The sequence below is a fragment of the Nelusetta ayraudi genome, unplaced genomic scaffold, assembly GCF_046127955.1.
Source record: "Nelusetta ayraudi isolate G7.1 ecotype Tasmania unplaced genomic scaffold, CSIRO-AGI_Nayr_v1 ptg000042l, whole genome shotgun sequence".
Classification (NCBI taxonomy): domain Eukaryota; kingdom Metazoa; phylum Chordata; class Actinopteri; order Tetraodontiformes; family Monacanthidae; genus Nelusetta; species Nelusetta ayraudi.
The window spans coordinates 4,724,967-4,745,000 of record NW_027466092.1 but is presented as its reverse complement, the minus strand read 5'-3'; the positions used below and the strand labels follow the sequence as shown (position 1 = coordinate 4,745,000).

The following is a 20,034-nucleotide window of genomic DNA, read 5'->3' as shown; positions in this document are numbered from 1 at the left end:
CTTCTTTGTGTCTTTTAGAAGTTACGACAAGAATCTAAGAAATCTGGGTATGACGTAAAGTTTGCTGTCAGCTCTGCAAAGTAGTCAGTGATAATACTTTGTCTGGGATGGCCAAAAATCTTGAGCCAGAGGTTGACTGGCTGACTGATGGCATCTGAAAATATACAAGAAAAAAAAAGAATTGAGGCAATTATGCGTGCAGCACGTCAGAAACCCACGTAGTTCTGATTCTGATATGACTTCCTTTTAAAGTTCCTTTACTATACACGCAAACCAGGGTGCAAGCAATCATTTAATATCAAGATTGCTGGCTGACAAAATATCCTGCCTGCACACGCTTTATGTGCCTGGGGAAACGTCAGGTTGAACAGCTATCGAAATCATGTCAACCTGCAAATGGGACCAATCCCATTTTCAAAGCAAGGAGTCCATCATCGCAAAGTGAGGGTGAGGACGGCTTTGACACGGGTCTGCTGTGAGTTCACAGCCACTGAGATGAAATGGCCTCACCGTTGGCTGCAACAATATGACTATAATCAAATTTTCTGGGCGAGATTTTGCTGATAGATAAAAAATAATTTGTTAATATGTACAAAATCTGATTCGTTTCCAGTCTCAGATTAGTTTTCTTTGATGTGCTGGATCACAGCTGCTTCTCTTCTATCAGCCCTTCTCTGGGAAAAAGAAACTTTTCACTCGTAAAAACCTAATTATATATTTCACAGCTTCTCTGCCCTGTTTAAATTATCCATGTTACATGTTTTACTACCGAGAGCAGATTTTTTTGAAAAGACTCGTAACATTAAATCATTGAAGGTGAACATGTTTTCGACAGAGAGAGAGAGGGAGAGAGAGAGAGAGAGAGAGAGAGAGCTACTTTTGGGCTTGAGGTTTAACGTTAAGCGCAGCTGTAAGGGCATATGGGAGCTTTGAGCTTAAAAAAAAAAATCACCCTTGCAGATAATGGAAATCCTGAGGAAATGTGGAGCTGGAGTGAAAACAGAGATTTCTTTTTTTTATTATTTGCCTCAGTGGCAGTTTTTATCCATGGAAAGTAAATATGTTCAATATAATAGAACCTCGATGGAAACCAAAAGCCAGAGGCTCTTCACTTTTAATGACAACACATATTTAAAGTATTGCAACAATGTGTGCCAATATATGCCGGAGATAAACAATGACCCCCTGAGCATGTTCATAAAACAGAGCCATTTATTGGATACAGTTTCGTACTGAGGTCACCATGTTCCTTTCCTAGTCAGATAAGGGGAAGACGTAATTATTTAAAGTAATAACAAACCAATAACAAAGCCTTTTTTTTTAAAGACATTTTTCAGGGCAACTGAAAAACAGTAACAGCAACAGGCCAAAATGACTCCGTAACCAGGAAGTGATGAGATGAGTGTTGATTGTGCTCTCAGGGCAAGTTGTCTACAGCTTGTCAGATATGAAGTCAGGAAAGAGCAAAGTGGTTCCAACAAAGCGTCAGACAACCCCCGGCTGACTGTAAACAGGGTGACAAATTACTACGGGGTTGCTGTGTTCTTCAGGTCTCTAGGTTTGTTTTTCATTCCGTTTTTTTTTTTTAGTCTGAGAAGAAAATTAAAGACCCAAGAATTGCTATCATTATTATTATTATTATTATTATTATTATTATTATTATTATTATTATTATTATTGTTATTATTATGTATTTCTTTATTTTTTTTTCTTTATTTTTAGTAATTAATTAATTAATTAATTAGCCCTGCAATGAACTGGCGACTTGTCCAGGATGTACCCTGCCTTTGCAGGGTACACCTGCTGGGATAGGCTCCATCAGACCCCTGTGACCCTCAATAGGAATAAGCGGGTATAGAAGATGAATAAATGAATGAATGAATTAATTAATTAATTAATTTTGTAGTCATCTAATCCAGAGCATTCCAGTGCTGGCGGCCGCAACATAAACTTCCATGACGCCAAGAAACTGTTGGTGTTGGCTCCTGACAACATGGTTGCTGATCCAGAAACAAAAAAAAAAAAACGCTGCATAATTGTTCATTTCTGTCTGGAGTTGTTCTCTGGAATGGCTCTCGCTCATGTTTGCGGATGGGGATGCTTTGCCATTTGTGAGGGAAAGTCTCCACTGCGGTCAGCGAAGCGCTGTGAGGGTGAGTTAACAGGCTGCGGTTGAAGAATAGGTCCCTTATCTTATATATCAATCTAGGATTGTCCATCGTGAGTCTTGTTTGCGCAGGAGTTACACAACCTGCAACCATGGGAGTCTTTTGCTGATGACACAAAGGGGCTTCTCTGATAGTGTGCTATCTTGCATTGACTTTCTAGAATCAGCACACCATGATGTCCTCGTTACTGAGTGGCACAGCCATCACAAGAGACGCAGGGTATTCAGTATACTGCTTGTTTCCCTGCTTCCTAACTGAGACCGAGACGAGTGAATGGGCAGCAGATCGTTTTCTTTCCTTTCCCAGTGAAAACTTCTGAATTTCCACTTTCTTTTTTGGGCGAAAAGGCTGAAATACGGAACCATTGCCTGTGACTGAAACTAACACTTTTATCACCTCACATCAAAACTTTTGATGTTTTCAAGCAAGAACAATTAAAGGTCCCATACTTTGCAAGAAAAATCCCTTTCTTATGTTTCCGAACAGTAATACCTGTCTCTCGGTGCCTGTATATGTCAGTGAACTCTGGAGAAATTACAACCTCATCCTTTAAAAAAATCTGCCAGATATTCCTTCTACCCTGCTGCCTTGTCTTTGTCCTTAACTTCCTGTCCTTCAGACATGTAGAAGGTACAAAAAAAACATTAATTTCAGGTAAAACCAAGGGCTTTTGAAGGTGACTGTAAACAGAAGTATAAATGTGCTGCTCTTGGGGTCATCAGTGCAGTTTTGGAGATAATGAATTGTGCGAGGCTGCTCTACCACACCCAAGATGAAAAATAACGTGTGCGCATTACAACTATACAGCCTGGATGTGCAAGTGGAAAAGAGCTCCCAAAAGACAAATCATTCCCTCCCTGAACTGCAACATTACTCGGAGTGTGTTTAAACAGTTTCCTTTAAAGTTTTGCGACCTTGATTAAGTTATATCAGGAGCTCTCAGTCTTGAGCACATCGCAATAAATCCTGATTTCAGAGTCAAATATACTTCATAGAAGCATGCAAGCGTGAAATAAACGGCTGCACTACAAAGTTCTCGGTTGGATGTTTATACAGTCGTGCAGCCAAGATGTAGCCATCTGCAAATCTTTTCCGTAGAAGTTTGACCACTGGATGGTCATCAGCTCACTGATCATGATCAGTGACTTCCGATGTGAAATTGTTTGAATTCCCACTCAAGGGACGTCACGGTGTCAATGTCAGTCTGAGAACATGCTCCCCCCCCTGGCAGCCTCCGTCTCTGCTCGGCTCTGGGCTGGAAGCTGCCTTGGCAGAAGCAAGCAGAGGTCACGACTCCGAAGGTCCTCCACTGACGGCACTAACTCAATCTCTTTCACCCCATTGTGAAAGACTTAATGATCCTCTGGCCAAATTTCTGAGAGGTTACGTTGGCTGGGGGTTATTTTGTGGAATGTTTATACGACCATTGTTATTTCCCTCTCATAGGGGACGGGAAGCTTTGTCTGCAATAACAGTAAGCTTCTCTGTCTGGGACGAGGCCACGGCGTGATCGATAAAACCCTCCACTCAAGCTTCCCTGCTGTTGACCAAGATTATATAGATGTTGTGGTTGATGGAGTGGCTCTTCATTGTTTGGAGGTTTCACTTCAGTGCCCCGACCTTCACTCAGAAAAGTCTTCAGCTGATGAAACACGGGTTCCGTCGGATGATTTGATGCATGTTAATGTATTGCTTATGACCTACTGCTTTATGGTGCCCCTCACTCGACCCCTTCACTAGAGTTCAAATAATTTTTAAAGGGACCAATACGTCACGATTGTTCATTGCCCACAATCCCAGACGGAGCTGGAACCAGAAGAGAAGCAGCTTCCTGGCAGGAAGTGGAGAGACCGAAGGTTTCGGATAGAGACAGACTTTTCCTTCTCTGGCTTGAAAATGTTTAAATGTTTTTAAAAAGAGCTGCACTTGATTTATTTACCTATACACCTCAGAGATGGATGAGATGTTGGCTTCTGTGAACTTACTGACACCACTTTCCTGCGCATCTGCACTTCTCATTCACCTGTAACGCACTGTTTGTGAAGCATGCGAGGCAGCTGGATTGCTGTGATTTCACGCTCTCAAGTGATTGCAGATGCATCTTGAAGACCTCCTGTTGAAATTATTTGAAGCAAAAATGAGACTTTTGCACCCAAATTGCATCTCTAGAGCTCAATGAGGTGTAAGAAGCTCCTCTAGGGAGTGGTTATGACAAAGATCACAAGCTATAGCTGCTGCAACTTTCATGCTGCGGTGAGATCAGTTTGATCAAACCTGGACAGTACATCCTCATTTAAAGGAGCAAGAACAACTTCACTGAATGCATTTATTCTGACTCTGAGTCCAAATTCTCTCAAACTCTTTCGAACATTGAGCCCAGTACAGAGTGTTGCTCTTCGTGTCAATATGAAGGACTGCACTGTTGCAGATTCTACCAATCAGCAGTAAAGGAATCCCAATGGCTTGAAATTCCCCAGTCGCCTTCCAAAATTAGTTCTCAAGGATTCCCATTCCAAATATTTACTGTGAAATTCAATCAAATTCAGAAACTTCTCTTGGCCATAACCCTCAAGTAAACATTTTACACTATGTACCAGCTCCATTCCGGTGCAACCTACTTTTCTAATAACTAAAAATAATTCAAAACATGGGTTGAGTCAATGAGTTACACTCAAGTTTTCAGTGTGCCCAAGCATCACTAAATACCCAAAGGATCTCAAATCTCTTCCACCAAGCACAGCAAGCCGAAGCCAGGAAGTTCACACTGAACTCTAGTGTTCCAATTCTGGCCTTTTATGTATTTCTGCAACTATCCTTGAGTTCAAGTGTTTTTTTTTAAATAGTTTTATGTTGATTTTCAATCAATAGCACAACTTTATTCTGCTCATGTTTTATCTCGCACCAACAGGCCTATTTGGAAAACTACAAATAAATGATTTTGAAACGGCGCAGCCCTGTTACGTGTTGCAATTTTCACCAGGGAAGCGCCTGTGTTGCTGAACAAAATGTTGCGTCTTTGGCCAAGAGGAAGTGCAGTCAATGACTACAGTGATAAAATGACACTGGCACTGACATTACATTTTAGCACAGCCATTAACAGAAACACTGGACCGAGCTTCATTCATTCATTCACTCATTTTCTTTCTCTGCTTTCTCCTGTCGCTGTCTCACAGGAGAAAGCAGGAGGAGTTCAGGCAAAGGTGAGGTTACACCACAGACAAGTCGGCAGGTTATCGCAGGGCCACACAGAAAGACAAGTGTTCATATCTTAAATATATCTTATCTTATTAAAAGTTCCAACTTGCCTCGTGTCTGTGTTTTTGGAGTGTGGGAGGAAGTTGGCCTACCTGGAGAGAACCCACCCACTCACACACACATAGGGACAACATGCAAACTCCACCCATAGGATTGACAGTGCCAACCATGTTGCCCCTGGACATTTCTATTTTTTTTTTTATCATTAGCAAAATAACTTTGTCTAAATTAAAAAATATATATACATTTTGGAATATGACATAATTTCCCTTCTGCAGTGTTGCAGCAGTGCTGACCTGCACTGCTCATTCCCTCCTGTGCTTGCCAGTTTACCTGCGTCACTGCACACAATCACAGGATAAGACTGCACCAATGTCTCCTGCAGGTGCCCTCTGGCCAAAGACACAGGGCAAATTTCCCACCTTTTAAATGGTTTTGTGAATATTAAAGGACTTGGTAAGTAAACGATATAGCCAGTGAAACAGTCACCCGCACTGAAGCAGTTCAGAAGAGAACCTTTCAGTTTTCTGACAGAGATATTAAAATTTATAACCTTGTGAGGCTGCTGAATGACTTCTCTAAAATTCCTGACCCATCTTGCCAACAACGAGACAGATTTCTAGTCTGCATTAAAGTTTCAGTGGCTTCCATAAAAGGCAGCTTATTTGCAAATAAGGAGCTGGAGCGCCAGAAAAAGCGCAGAGCTGGATGATAGAAGAGAGGATGAGCTCTAAAGAAAGGCTGCTCTAATGAGATGACAGTGGGGGCTGCTGGGTTGCCAGTTCTATCAGATGTAGATGGTAATTTCTACATTAAAAGGATGATGTATAAACAGCACTGAAAGCAGTGGAATTGCCTAAATACCAATCAAAGCATATTTGCAGAGCAGGCAGGGCCCTTTCAATCATTTTGCTTTTGTTTCGTATCTTGATGAAGATTATTCTATATTCTACATCTACCGACATTCCTCAAGTTATCACTCTTAGACTTTTTAAAGAGTCCATAATAAGTCTTGCTGGAAAAAGTGTGTTGCTCTCGGAGAGGATTCCCAGAACTTTATTTTATTTCCTTTTTTTTTTTTTTTTTTTTTGGAAGGGTGTGCTTGGAGGCGTAACGGCTTAGGTGAAGTGAAGCCTTCCTTAGAAAAAAGAAAAGAAAAGGAGGCCAACCCACCCGTTTCATGCCCTGGAGCATTTCACATTGTTTTAGTGCCACTGTGTTCGCTTAAAACTTTGCTGTTTTCACCAGTTAGGCTGCAGTACATTTTCTCTCAATGCTAAACACAGGAATTTGGCATTTGTTCAGCTTCTATCCAGAAAAAACATAACAAACAAATAAACAAAAAAGGGTGGAACATTGATTCACTGTCAGGGCCGATAAAAACGGATGGATGGAGTCTGCAGAATAACTGAAACAGTCAATGTGCCGAAGCGTGAGCGTGGCTTGAGCGATCAAGAGGGAGGGAATATAGAAGATCTGTTTGTGTTTTTCGATGTGAGTGGCCCACGACAGCTGTGCGTCTTTATAGTCCTGTCCGACTGCGCACAAGCTTGTAAATACTTATCCCCTGACCCAGTACCATAGTGTCTGGCACCTGCACACAACCTGAAGACCCTGTGTGGAAAGTGCTTGGAGTGGATGGTTGGGATTGGGCGGGGGAGGGGATACTGGGAACACAAGACAATGAAGATCAGCGTGTTGTTTATCTGTGGAAGTCCACGGCACACCTTTAAACATTCTCCAGTCCTGCTGATTTTAGTTTTGCCTCCATCCTGGTTGCATTGATATCTGTCAGTGTGGACGCTGTTGAACATAAAGGTGTAGTTTTCCTCTCCTCCTGTTTTTCTTTTTCATTTTGTGCTTCTTTTAAACCTTGAAAGGGAATTTGTTCAACAGGAGATTCTCTCCGCAAGTCCTGTCAGTCGGCTTGAAATATCGTTGCGGCACGTAACAACAGAGAACACAACGCTGGCGCCATCAATTTCCCTTGTTGCGGCCGACGTCTTGTGATGGCGACCTTGTGAGAAGAGCTATATGGCTTTTAAGGCAATAGCAACACTGGCAGGTCGCCTCACAGCAAACATTCAGGATGCAGTGTTTCCACGGATGACGGGCCAAGAGAAATCCTGACGCATCTCCGGAGGAAAACATGTTTTTTTGTTTTTTTTTAAATCATGGTGTTAGTGTTATTTGAACCTATTGCACAAAAGTAATAGCATTGTGGAGTGTTAATGTTGTCATTTTGCAGTCATTCAAGTTTGTAATGATTTCCTGCTGCAAACAATGTCCACTCAAATCCTTTAACTCTTGGAAAAACTCATTTTCTTCTGCGGCGTCGTCCTTCACTCCAACCACACTTCCATAATTTGACTTAATTTAATGGTGATGTAGTGCCCTGATAATCCCGGCTGTAAATAACATGCAGAGCCACGCAACCAAGTGGGACACAGCTTTCCAACACTGATTACACTGCGCTTCTGCTTTGATTTTGGGTTTTGTATTCAGTTTGAACATTGTCTGAAACATCACTCATCATCACTTTGAGATGAGAGACAAAATGAGAACATAATTCATTTCTGCCGTCGTGGAGAAAAAAAATAGTACAAAACACTGACACTGACATCGTCAACATGGGTCATTTAGGAATAACCACGGACGTGTTTTACAACAGTTGTGTCAACTGTCTAAACACTGACGTCACTGAGATTGTGGGGATTTCTCGCCATCTTATCAATCCATCAGCCTCAGCTTTCCGTGCCTCCCTGGACGTGCCTTATCCTCCGTGTTTTAATGGCCCCTGGCGAGGCACGCCCTGCAATTCCTCTGCAACGTGGAGATTTTTTTGTTTGTTTGTTTTCTTCAGGAAAGGATATTCAGCCTGGTGTGCATCCCAGAGCAGAGCAAGTGTTTTGAAAGTTGAGAGTTTCGAGAAAGGATGGGTTCATCCCTGGACAAGTCGCCAGTTCATCGCAGGGCCACCTGGAGACAAACAACCAATTGGACTCACATACACACCTTGGGACAATTTAGAGTTTTCAATTCACCTCACATGCCTGTATTTGGACTGTGGGAGGGAAAACAATGAAAAATCCACACAGAGAGGTCCCAGGCCTGGAATCGAACCCACAACCTTCTTGCTGTGACGCGGCAGCGCTGACCACTGCCAGCAAGAATGTAGCTTCTTCCTGCCTTTCATTGAAAAAATGAAAATTGTAATTAGTGACGTGCAAGTCCTGAAAGGTCGTTGTTCTTGTTCTTGTTCTTGGCTCTGTGAACTCATTAATTGACTCATTCCTGCAACTACCAGCTAGCTAACTGCAAAGAATATTGAAGACAACATGTCACACTTGTGAGGCATGTTGATACTAACTGTGTTTGTATATACAGGGTATATAGGAAAATTATATGAGGCTAAACTGTATTCAAAAGATTTTCTGAGTATATTGTGATTTTGCACAGTTTTGCATGAGGAGTTAATTCTATTCTGGTTAAAATAGAGAGAAAAATTAGTGTTTCGTCATTGTTGAAATTAAATTGATCATTTTCCTGTTACAAATCAGTGGTTTTAGCAGCATGAGCAACATCACATGTAGGATGATCTGAGGAGTGTAGGAGGTTGGAAACACAGCTCCTTCCTCGTCATGCTGACGAAGGCAAACGTTTGACAGTAATTCAAGGCTTTAGCATATGGCACCACGCCATGTAATTATTGTTCTCTTCAGCCTCTGCCTGAGGAGGCCATATAAAGTGTTGGATTTGTCACTTCATTACAGCATTATTATGCACTTAACTATGTTAGTAAAGAAAGGCGCAATAAGATGCAGCACTGTCCTTACCCCAACTGCAACGTACCCCAGCGACACTAGTGCTGTGTACGAAACCGCTCCCTCTCCTCTCCTGTCACAGCTGGACTTCCTTTCAGTCATGACAGCAGTATCACTGGCACTGTCTGTCACATCCCATGTTTTTTCCTCTCACTTTGAACAAGGTTTTTTTTTGTGTGTAATTTTGATGCATACCTCTATGCTGGGCAGCCAGCTCCATTTTTTGCTTTTGCTTTTTTTTTTTCCGTGAGATCACAATTTGTGCCAATGACTCAGGTGCCAAATTTGTGGGGGTGTTTGCACCTGCATGTCATTGGGGGGGGGGGGATATTTGTTTTTTTGGTTTTTTTTTTTTGTGGCCACGGTCCATTCTCTGCGCAACTGGCCCTGAGTAGTGAATGGGGAGTGAGAGAACAGTTTTGGGCGTGGCACAAGTTGCGGATATCCCACGACTGGCATTAGGCGGCTGAATATTTGAAGTCTCACTGAATTCTTGTCCAGATTCATTATTTATGGTGATGAAAAAAGGTTTCTGTTAATGAAGTGGGTTGTGCTAGCCAGGATCAGGTCGCTCTGCCTTCATCACAACCCAGACTTTTCCTGGCACCAGGAGCCTGTTTGATCAGGGAAGAGAGAAGGCTCTAAGTGAGGATGCTGCATTATTCACACAATCCTGTGTTGCCTCTCTCCCTCTTCAGTGTCTGCACAAGTCTTCTCACATTTCATTTCATGTTTTTTTTTGTGGGGTTTTTTACACTCTCACTATTTGCCATCTGTCATGTCTTTCTCTCCCTGCTCGTGTTATGCACTGCAATGTCCCCCTGGGACGTTTAGCTTTTCTTTGTTGCAGAGGTGAGCAGGAATAACAACAAGCTGCACGCAACATGTTGAAGTTACAGTCGTAACCACTAATGGGGTGTCGTCCTGGTGTCCATGGAAACAAACCTTTCCCTGATTACTCTAATCTCTGCCATATTACCACTTGCTTGATCTTCTCAGGATGTCCTGGTGCAGTAAATCACTCGTGTGGGTCTTGTGAAAATCCGATAAGATCAACAGGATGTCTGGACGTTAGCCTCATTTGACTCTATGGCCTTATCTTTCATCATAGTAGCGTGTGAAAAAACATAAAGGATTTCTACATGTGAAGTATGCCGCATCCCAGAAAATGAATTCAAGCTGCTGTTTATTCAGCAGGTGTGTTTACATGGTGACCTTTTTTTGTCAATCTGAGTGAATTGTTTCAAGCTCAAGGCTCAGATTGGGTTAATACATATTTATCACCGTAAAAGAAAAGTCAAAACTTCTCAAATATAATATAATTATGGCCTCTGGCTTGTATTTATTGTTTCCTTAGAGGAAACAATTAATGACTGTGGACTGGCAACGTGATGTTGAGATTACATTATAATGAATGTAGTTTACAGCAGCAGTACCTTTAAGCTCAGGGCAAGAATAAGAAAAAAATAAAGTATATTATGATTATTTACCAGGCAGACATAATGATAATGTGGAAGGTTTGATTTTATTAAAGTTGTAGAGACATGATATCCATCATTTCAGTTTATGCCTGGGTTTTCCGTGATTACAAAAGAATAATCAGGGGTCATTGGAAGTCCAGTCAACTCCCTGCTTCAGGCTTTCAGTGCAGGGACATGAAAGAAATGCCACACTCCACCTTTTCTTTGACCATGGTATTTCATTAAGTGAGTTTTTTTTTTTTTTTTTAATGCTGTGCTGAATTCAGCCTAATTTGCCACTTTACCCTGACATCACAGCTGCTTTAAGAAAGATGTGCGATCAAGCAAGACATCAGAAAACAGGAATTAACATCAGAACATCTTTTGCCAGAAGAAATTTGCAGGGAGAAAAACGATAAACTGAAACTGGTGTGACATCTGTGATAAACAGAACAGTATGCATCATAAATATGTTAAGGGCAATCATTTATATAACGACAGGATACAGGACAAAATTATACTTCCTGGGAATTTAAAAGTCCCCATAAGAACAGTTTTTTGTGGACAGCAATGGCTCAGGAAACGTAGACAACATGGATTCAAAGAATTTATCATTTTCGGTCCCACACACCAACATACTCTATTTCCAGTCCAATGCATAACTGTCAAGATTTCATCCTTAATATCAGATCTGGGATATGAATCAAGCAGCAGCAGCGCATTTTGGGAAGATCAGTTGGGGAGAGATTGGATCTTTGAAGACCCCAAATTAATCTGGGCAGGTAATCTGGAACAGCAGCAAAATGCTCCAAAGGGCAAATCACACGTTGCAGCTGTAATCCTGTAGCCAGGTGAAGGGAAGTGCACAGTCTTTGATCAAAACAGAAGGGACACAGATGATTGAATTCTGCAAGCAATGGGATGATATTTAGATCAGGGCTCCGGGGGAAGATAATCATGCTATTCCACACTGTTCTAACGCAACTTGCCGCGTGGAGAAAGGAAGAGGGAAGGGACTTCCCTGAATTGTTGCCAGACACTTGGAAGGTGAGCTGCACATCTGATACGCCACCGTGTAGGGCAACAGTGAGAAGTTGCTGAGATGAAACGTGGGGACCTTGCTAAAACCACAAGACACAGCTCCAGACTTTTTGCAAACTCCAGAGGGGAGAGAAGGAAACCGTTTGGCTCAATCAGCATCTGGAGTTTAAATCCCAGAAATGCTATTTCAGTTCCTGACTTCTCCATTAGGGTGTTTGCAAAGTTGCTCTATTATAAACGATTTAAACACAAGGCCCCCACAAAATACCAGTTTGAAATAAAATTCCACCACACAGCATTTTCCTTTATTAAGCTCGACAACTCCGCTGTGGAATTCTTATTGCTCTCGACAGCAGCACAGAAACAGAATAAAATGAGGCACCGGCACACCAGACGAAACGTTTGCTCAATCGTTTTTCAGTTTTAACTTGCAAGTCCAAGGGTGAATTCCAATTCCTCCCTTAACCCTCAATCTCAACCCTCAATCTCAAAAATGCGCGCTCCCGCGAGGTGCAAGTGCTGTCCCGGTTCTAAGAACGTCAAGTTGAGGGACGAGTTTAAGGGCTGTATCGCCCTCAATATTGAGATTCTCCGGCACCACCCTTGGCAGTAAGGGCTACCCAGAAGGCATTGCGTATTTTCGCCAAGACATCTTCGAAAAAGATTGCGATGTAAAAGCGAGCTACAAATGGAAGTATTTTCTTAGTTAATAAAGATATAAATATTATGAAACCATTATATTGTCTTAGTTTAAGACTTTTTTTATGGAATTATTGACATCGTTGTTGCGTAACATTTTTTTTTTTTTTACTTTATGAGGTTTGTCAACCGGACCGGCGGTCCTGGCTTCACATTACTTGTGTACATCGTTGTGTAGCGAAGGAGGACTTCTTCCTTTTTCGCCGTCTTTTTCTTTTTCTCCTTCTTCTTCGTCGTTGTCGTCTTCTTGACAGACTGGACGTAGCTTTGGCGTAAGGCCTCCCCGCACAGTCTGAAGACATAACTGCACTTAAGGGGTGTCCCATTTCTAAGCCCTTACACTTATTTTTGAGGGCCAAGATTGAGGGCCAAAGATTGAGGCTTAAGGGCGAGGGTTGAGATTGAGGAGTTAAGGGAGGAATTGGAATTGGCCCCAAATGTAAAGGCACTCATATCTTGAGAGCCGATTGGATTAAATTTAAGTGGTCCAATCAAATCTACCACAGCTACTTATCCAGAAGGTAGCGATCAACAGTTCCTACGAGGCAGGAGGCGACTCAAGCTCCATGAAGAGCCGCTACATGTATCTAGATTCCAAACTGAACTCTTGCCAAAGGCGGAAGTGAAGTGAAAACAGTGTTCTTCATTCCCAGCGTTCTTCTTTTTCAGCATGAAAATGCCCTACAGTCCCAAAACTGGAGGCACTTTGCAGCGTGTATGTAAATCTTTTGCTACCAGTCCCTTTTCTGTCATTTTTCAAAACTGAAACACTCTCATACCCGGCATTGTCTTTTGCCCATAAAAAGAGACGGATTGTGGAAACCGTAGAAATGAAAAACTAAATGAAAGTGCTCACATAAGCAGATTTAAATTTGGCAAGACGCTTGTTTTATTTTATTGAATTAATTTTTCCTGTTTCCCTTGTTTGAGTCTGAGCACCTTTCGTAAACACACACTGGAAAACACATGTAATAATACCCACTGAGATTAATTTCACAAGTGTGACCTGACCAGGGGAGTATCAGTGGTTATTATGAAATATGCATCATTTCAAGCAGACAGAAATAACAAAAAAGGAAGACAACGGAACAAAAATATCTCTGGAAAGGCCAAAGGTGACTTGCTCACAACCTTTTTGATTGTCGGCGACTGTTCTCTTACCTCCGCCCTCTCACACGCGTTCATTATTCACCCTGGCAGCTATCTACAACAGCAAAAACATGTTGTTTAAACAGCACACAGAGCGTGGACAAATACAGCGCTGCCCTTTTCCCCTGTCACCTTAAGCCAGCAAATACATGAATCAAGTGATCCATCACCTGGACCCATTAATAAGGTTGGCACGAAGAGTTTAGACCTTGCTCTGCTGTATCAGGTGTAATTAGAAATCTTTGAGGCCTAAGGGATGAGGGATAGTGCTGCATCGCAGGATGCACTCAGGAATAATGTATGCATGGGGCTGCTCAGAGAGCCCATTTAGTTAGCCAAGCTATTGGTCTTTATTATTGTTGCAACAGCATTGGGGACTGCAGGTGCAGGAGCTATAACACAGAGAATATGTACGCCACATTGTCTCAGCCCCCCCCCAACGTCTTGTGCATAATCAGGTTCAGTGGCTGTGTCGTATATGTCTTATCCATATGTGAGTCGCTGTTTAAATCAATTAATACCCGACTTCCTGGCTACTGTTGTCTCTGTTGTAGAGCCAAACGACGACCAGCAGCATCACTGAGGCGAAAGCACTGACGCTGCCATTACATTGGAATGCTACAGCAACTGTGTTGAGTTTTCCAATGTTGGTTTACAGCCGCAGAAAGACATGCAGAACTTTGACTGATATATTGGAAAAGATAATGAATGCGCGTGTGTGTGTGTGTGTGTGTGTGTGTGTGTGTGTGTGTGTGTGTGTGTGTGTGTGTGTGTGTGTGTGTGTGTGTGTGTGTGTGTGTGTGTGTGTGTGTGTGTGTGGAGGGGGGGATAAGGATAGTGTTTTTCTTTTACTCTACCGTGCGTCAGAATCACTTTAAGAAAATGTTGCACGCAAATTTCTTTCTTGCTGACATTCTAAAACACAAATCCAAACAGGAATAAGTAAATGTGTGGCGTGCCACATTATAGGCCATTTCTCAACCAGAAAGTATTTCTTCCTATTTATTTCTCATATGTGAGAGAAGAATCACGTCAGGACAAATGTTTATGGAAAAGTTTGAAGCTCTGCATGGCTTTACAGCGAGGTTTTTAACCATGGCTGAGAACCGTGAGTGGCAGCCAAGAAACATTTCAGTGGCGGAGACTGATGAGTCCGCAGGGAAGATAATAGAAAAGGATAATGGATGGAGGAAAACAGATTGAAACAGGGAAGACAGGTGATGACTGTGGATGAGGAGGGAGATCTGCAATGGCAGCTGAGAGACGGTAAAACAGAGTCAAGCAGCGCCAGGCTAACAGTGAGGTGTCATGACATCATTAGACGGTGAGATGGGCCGGCTCTTGACAGACAGGCCAGATAGAAGGTGAAAGCTAGAGAGATGAGTGGATAAATGGACGTTGGAAGTGGCCAAATATATGTAGGAGATTTAACGGAAACATGGAACCAAATCATCCGTCAAAGGAACATTTCTGCACTTCTGCAGAAGGGTTTGTGGTGCTAAAGGAGAGAATTTCAGTCTGGTCTACCATGACGGCTCTAAATGGATAATACCAGTTGTCATTTGAGCCTGGCATTGGACTTTGTCGGAGCCACCAATATCTGATTTGTGTGGTCACAGTTCTGAAATGTTTTCCAGAGCCTGAAAGCTGTGTAAAAATTTTATGGAAGTCTGCCTGACAGTGCCTTTCGTATTTAGGCCGCTGTCAGGTGGGCTTCCTCAAAAAATAGTAGTGCAAGATGGAAACTAACTAGGAGCAAGACCATTGCTTTATGTGTGTTCTTATATATGTATATGAGAACTGCTCTAAGGGTAGGAAATAGTACAGAAGTATACACTTTTATTAATGTATTTACAGGAAGCTTTTACCAATATAAAATCATCATCACACACTGGACCTTTTCAACAACCTGCATACAGATTTGGCTTCCACTGTGGAGAATGATTCAAGTCACTGTTGACCAATTAAATCAAACAGCATTTCACAATGGGAAAATGTGTATACTTTATAATTAAAAATCAGCACTTTTAGCTAAAAATGAGAGGAGAATTGTATCCACATTTGAAATAGAGAGAAGCTGGTGCGGTTGCCATCAGTAAGCATTAGATTAGAGGACGTGTTGATGAGCACATGGAATCACATCATTACAATGCATCTGACTTTCGTTTCCAGTTTGGACACCAGCTGCCATTATCTCACGTATTTCACTTTTACCACTCAAAAGCCTTGAAAAAAAAAAAGGGGTCTTCTGCAACAAAAAAATTGAAATATTCTATCAGTTTTTTGACTGGATCTTCAGGGGTGGACCAAGAGGATATGCTTATTGATGGGTGGGTCCTATGAGTCATAATTTAACCAGATTTCAATGTTCTGAAAAAGGGTGCAGCCATAAATCCGTGTTTTGGGACAGTAAAGTGTTGCATTGAAATGTTTCTGCACAGCAAACACTTTACTTAATTTAAGGGTTATCTGTTTAATCTTTTGAACCAGGCAGACCTACCAGTTTAAACAGCAATTCCTATGGCCAAGAAGTTCAAAGTTTATCAATATCACAACACCAAGCAGTCGGTGTTGTGAAATAGGACACCAGTCACAGTACAGTGATTGGGGGGGGGGGGTTAGAGTAGCTTTGAGTGGGCTTCTGAATGGAAACAGGAAAGCTCCAGGGTTTGGCCTCTCTTCTCCTCCTCCTCTGTGCCGCCACAGGACCCACCAGATGCCACAAGGAGGAAGGCGGGTGTGAACAAACAAATGCTCTTCCTCTTCCTCACACTTTGGTGTTTTCGACATTAAGGGGCCTCCACAAGGGCAATCGTGAGAAATGGCCAAGAAGACAGATGATCTGTACGCAGACCAGATCCCATTGCGCGGACCTTTTAACCCCATAAAATAACCTGACGCATGGACTGTCCAGCAGAGAACAGCGTGAAAGACAAATGGAGGAAGAAAGGAGGGGAGATGAGAGGGGGAAGTAACAGAGACTTAAGACGTAGTGCAGAATCAAAATACAAAGAGCTGGAAGAGGTCCAAAACCAGGACAAGATTCGGTGCAGAAAAAAAAAAGGTGCCGGTATGAATTCTAACACTGTGTGTTAAAGCTTACTTAAAGTCTGAGGTCTCTTTACCTACTACAGGCAAGTGGCGACCTGTGACATTATTTTCTGCACGCACAAATTGAGGCATTCATATCATGATTGTTTGAATAAGAGTCAACAACACTAAGAGAGACATCAGCACAGACACCTCACTGGCTAAAGGGAAGCAAGAGGCATACATGTAAATGACAATAAACTGCCTGTGTAATCTTTGAAGCAAGTGCAAGTGATAAAGAAGAAAAAATATACTATAAGGTGGCAAGATGATGCTCAAACATAGTATGATAAGATATTATTTTATTGTTTTGCACAAACAGCACAAACAACAACATCATAGGATCTTGCATTTTCATGGTACATCAGTATCATGAAAATTAAGCTGCTATACCTTTTACCAAAGACAGTGTGACAGGTGCGATACTGATTATGATCAATTATTTGTCCCTCCCTCTTATTTGTGCGACTAAAACAAGATAAATGTTCGAGACTTTAAGGCGAGGGTAACAAAATACAGCGCGAGGCGTCTTTTTCCATCCGCAGAAGAAAGGCTTTGCGGGCGCACGTCAGCATTTCCGGGCCTTCAAATTGTTAATCAGGCCATTTTATAGGAGCGCGCTCATTCGACCCAGGGGACAGGAGTTCCTGTTACCCTTGGCTCTGTGCCTAAACTGGAGAAACTTGGAGTGGAGCTTAATGAACATTTTTAGCCTGAAGGGACGTGAGAGACTCTTCCCACTTCTTTATTATTCCAACTGCATCATTTTATTTATTTCATTTTACAGGGCCGAGGGTGGCAGGAGGTCATATTTGGTGACACTGCGTCAGCATCATTCAAGGGGGAAAAAAAAAAAAGAAAAATAGCGAAGGTTGTTGATGTTGATTTAACATTGCAGCTCTGTACTCTCCTGGACTTTGATGACGATTAACGCTCAGGGGGAATTTTGTTGGAGTTTAACAGGCAGAAAGAAAGCCACCATCTACCAAATGGTACAAAACAAACAATTTGTTTACTCTTTGAAGAGTCCAACAACACAAAGAGTGCATACATTTATTTATCATTCAACTGCATTCAATTGAATTTTGGTCTTGAAGGTAAAGTTAAGGCAACTGGACCCTCAAAACTATGACGAGTTGGATGACTGAGAACCTTTCCAGAGCTTTTCTTCACAGAGATGAATGTGTATTTTTGTCGCAAGCTAAAACCCATTCGACAGTGACAGGAAGAAAAAAAAAATCTTTATATTGAAAAACAACGGTGACAAATATATAGTGGAAGAATACAATAATGAAGCAAGCGAGACCTGGGCAAAAAATAAGATCCAGCTCTTAAGCAGCTGAGAGCCCAGAGATAATAACTCTTGTTAAGAGACCCAACAATAAATAAATAAATATTGCAAAATTACTAAATCAACAGATGCAGACGCAGCTGCAAATAGCACTGGTGCTAATGAACATTGTGTCTCTCGCTGGGGACTTTAAAAAGTAAAGGCTATTTATGTGACCAGTCAGTTGCTAACATTCTGCAACACATGATACAAAATCCTATTAAACGGTTTAATTTAGAAACTTCAAATGTGAATTAAACCTCAGCTGGCTGACACAAGTCTAATGTTCTTCCTTAATTTTACACCGTGTGAGCACGTCAATAGAACATGAAATCAGATACTGGCAGATCAGAATCAGGCATCCCTCATATGAGGAAACAAATCACACATAAGATTATATGTAACAATTTGCCTGTAATCTTAGTAGATAGATTGGATGTGTTCCGGAATAACAAATAGAAGAAACAAAAAACCTAACTACCGTAAGTCATCAAAATAAGTGTAACAATAATGGTGCATTCACACCAAATGCAACCGTCGCAGTGTGATAATAAGAAATGCAAACGTTGTGTTGCCACATCATAATTGAATCAGATTTTATGCGTGTCACAAGGTTAGCAGAAAAGTTCTTTTTCCAACTTCAAGCAAGGACGCAGTGGAGCAAGAGAAGCCAGTGATGTGTCACCGCGTGTTCTTGCTGACGCAAGAAACGCTGTGCATGTACGTATTCTTGCGTTGAGATGTGACGCCCTTCTGTCTCCTTTTCTTTAAAATGTAAATAATCCTCTTGGAGCGGCTTTAAAGGCTTTGGAACCCTTCAATTTCGTTACCAACCGCTTTCATCGTGAAAAGTCAGTGACTTCAGCTATCTGGGAGGGGCTCATTTTCCTCTCTCAGCTGGTGGAAAATACACCGCTGTGTTGTCTTAGGAGTGTAAAGATACGTATTGGATTTTTAGCAAAAATCCCAGAGTGAGAGTGAGAAATTAAGTTGGCACAGTTCAAATAACAATCACAACATAAATAGTTACAGTAATTAATAGGGAAACCTATTGCTTTCCACTTGAAAGTGGTCACACATCATCAATGTCCATCACTTTAACACTTTTAGTGGCTTTAATCTTGTGGCTGACACTTCAATGACATACCCATAGACCTTTGCCGGATGAGCCAGCAGGATCCTTGAAGTTATGTCCTCCACTGCTTTATGGAGTCTGATTGAACAAGTGGTCTTTTTTAAAAAAAAAAAATAAAAAAAAACTTTTCATCACTCTCCCTAAGAAACTTTGCCAATCCGCAGTTAGCAATCTGTTGACACCGGGCGTGTTAGATTGCAATAATGGCCACACAGATGCTGCGGTTTGGATGAGCGCCCTGTAAACTCATTAATGCTCCACCAATCTTCAACCCCCCCCAGGTAAGTAGATTATCCACAGGAATGAGGTTATGGCTCCCAGCAGTTAAGGCTGTATATAAGAGGAGGCCAAGCGATCTTTCAAAGATCGCACAGCAGGAAAGGGTGGTTCATTGTTGACAGATGCTGCTCTTTTTATAGCCCGATCACATGGGGATGAGTTTGGGAGTTGAAGGCTCTCTTTGCTTTCAACTCTCAACATTTACCTGCTCTGTGTGTGTGTGTGTGTGTGTGTGTGTGTGTGTGTGTGTGTGTGTGTGTGTGTGTGTGTGTGTGTGTGTGTGTGTGTGTGTGTGTGTGTGTTGGGGAGGAGGAGAAAGGGCCGCTAACAGGAACAGGCTCATAATGTTCAACCGGGCACACTGACAAACAAAGCCTTGTCAGAATGAAATTGCCAGTGTGACATTGGGACTCCTGGCAAGCTGCACTGAGCGCTGAGTGATTGAAGGACTTGACAGCTGTACCTGGAGTGGCAAAAATAGTTTCCCTCCAGTGAGGGCGTCTCTGCAGTCACTTACTTTTTTCTATTATTTTAAAATTATTCTATAAAATATTACATGAATATGAAATATTTGATGTCACATAGAGCGCTGACACTTCTCCCA

The 20,034-nt window shown here is 41.9% G+C and overlaps 1 protein-coding gene across 1 annotated transcript in view; it reads left to right on the top strand.

Moving 5' to 3' along the window:
- Window positions 1-20,034, top strand: part of uts2r (urotensin 2 receptor) — a 49,459-nt gene that overhangs the window by 12,045 nt on the left and 17,380 nt on the right. The window lies entirely within an intron of this gene.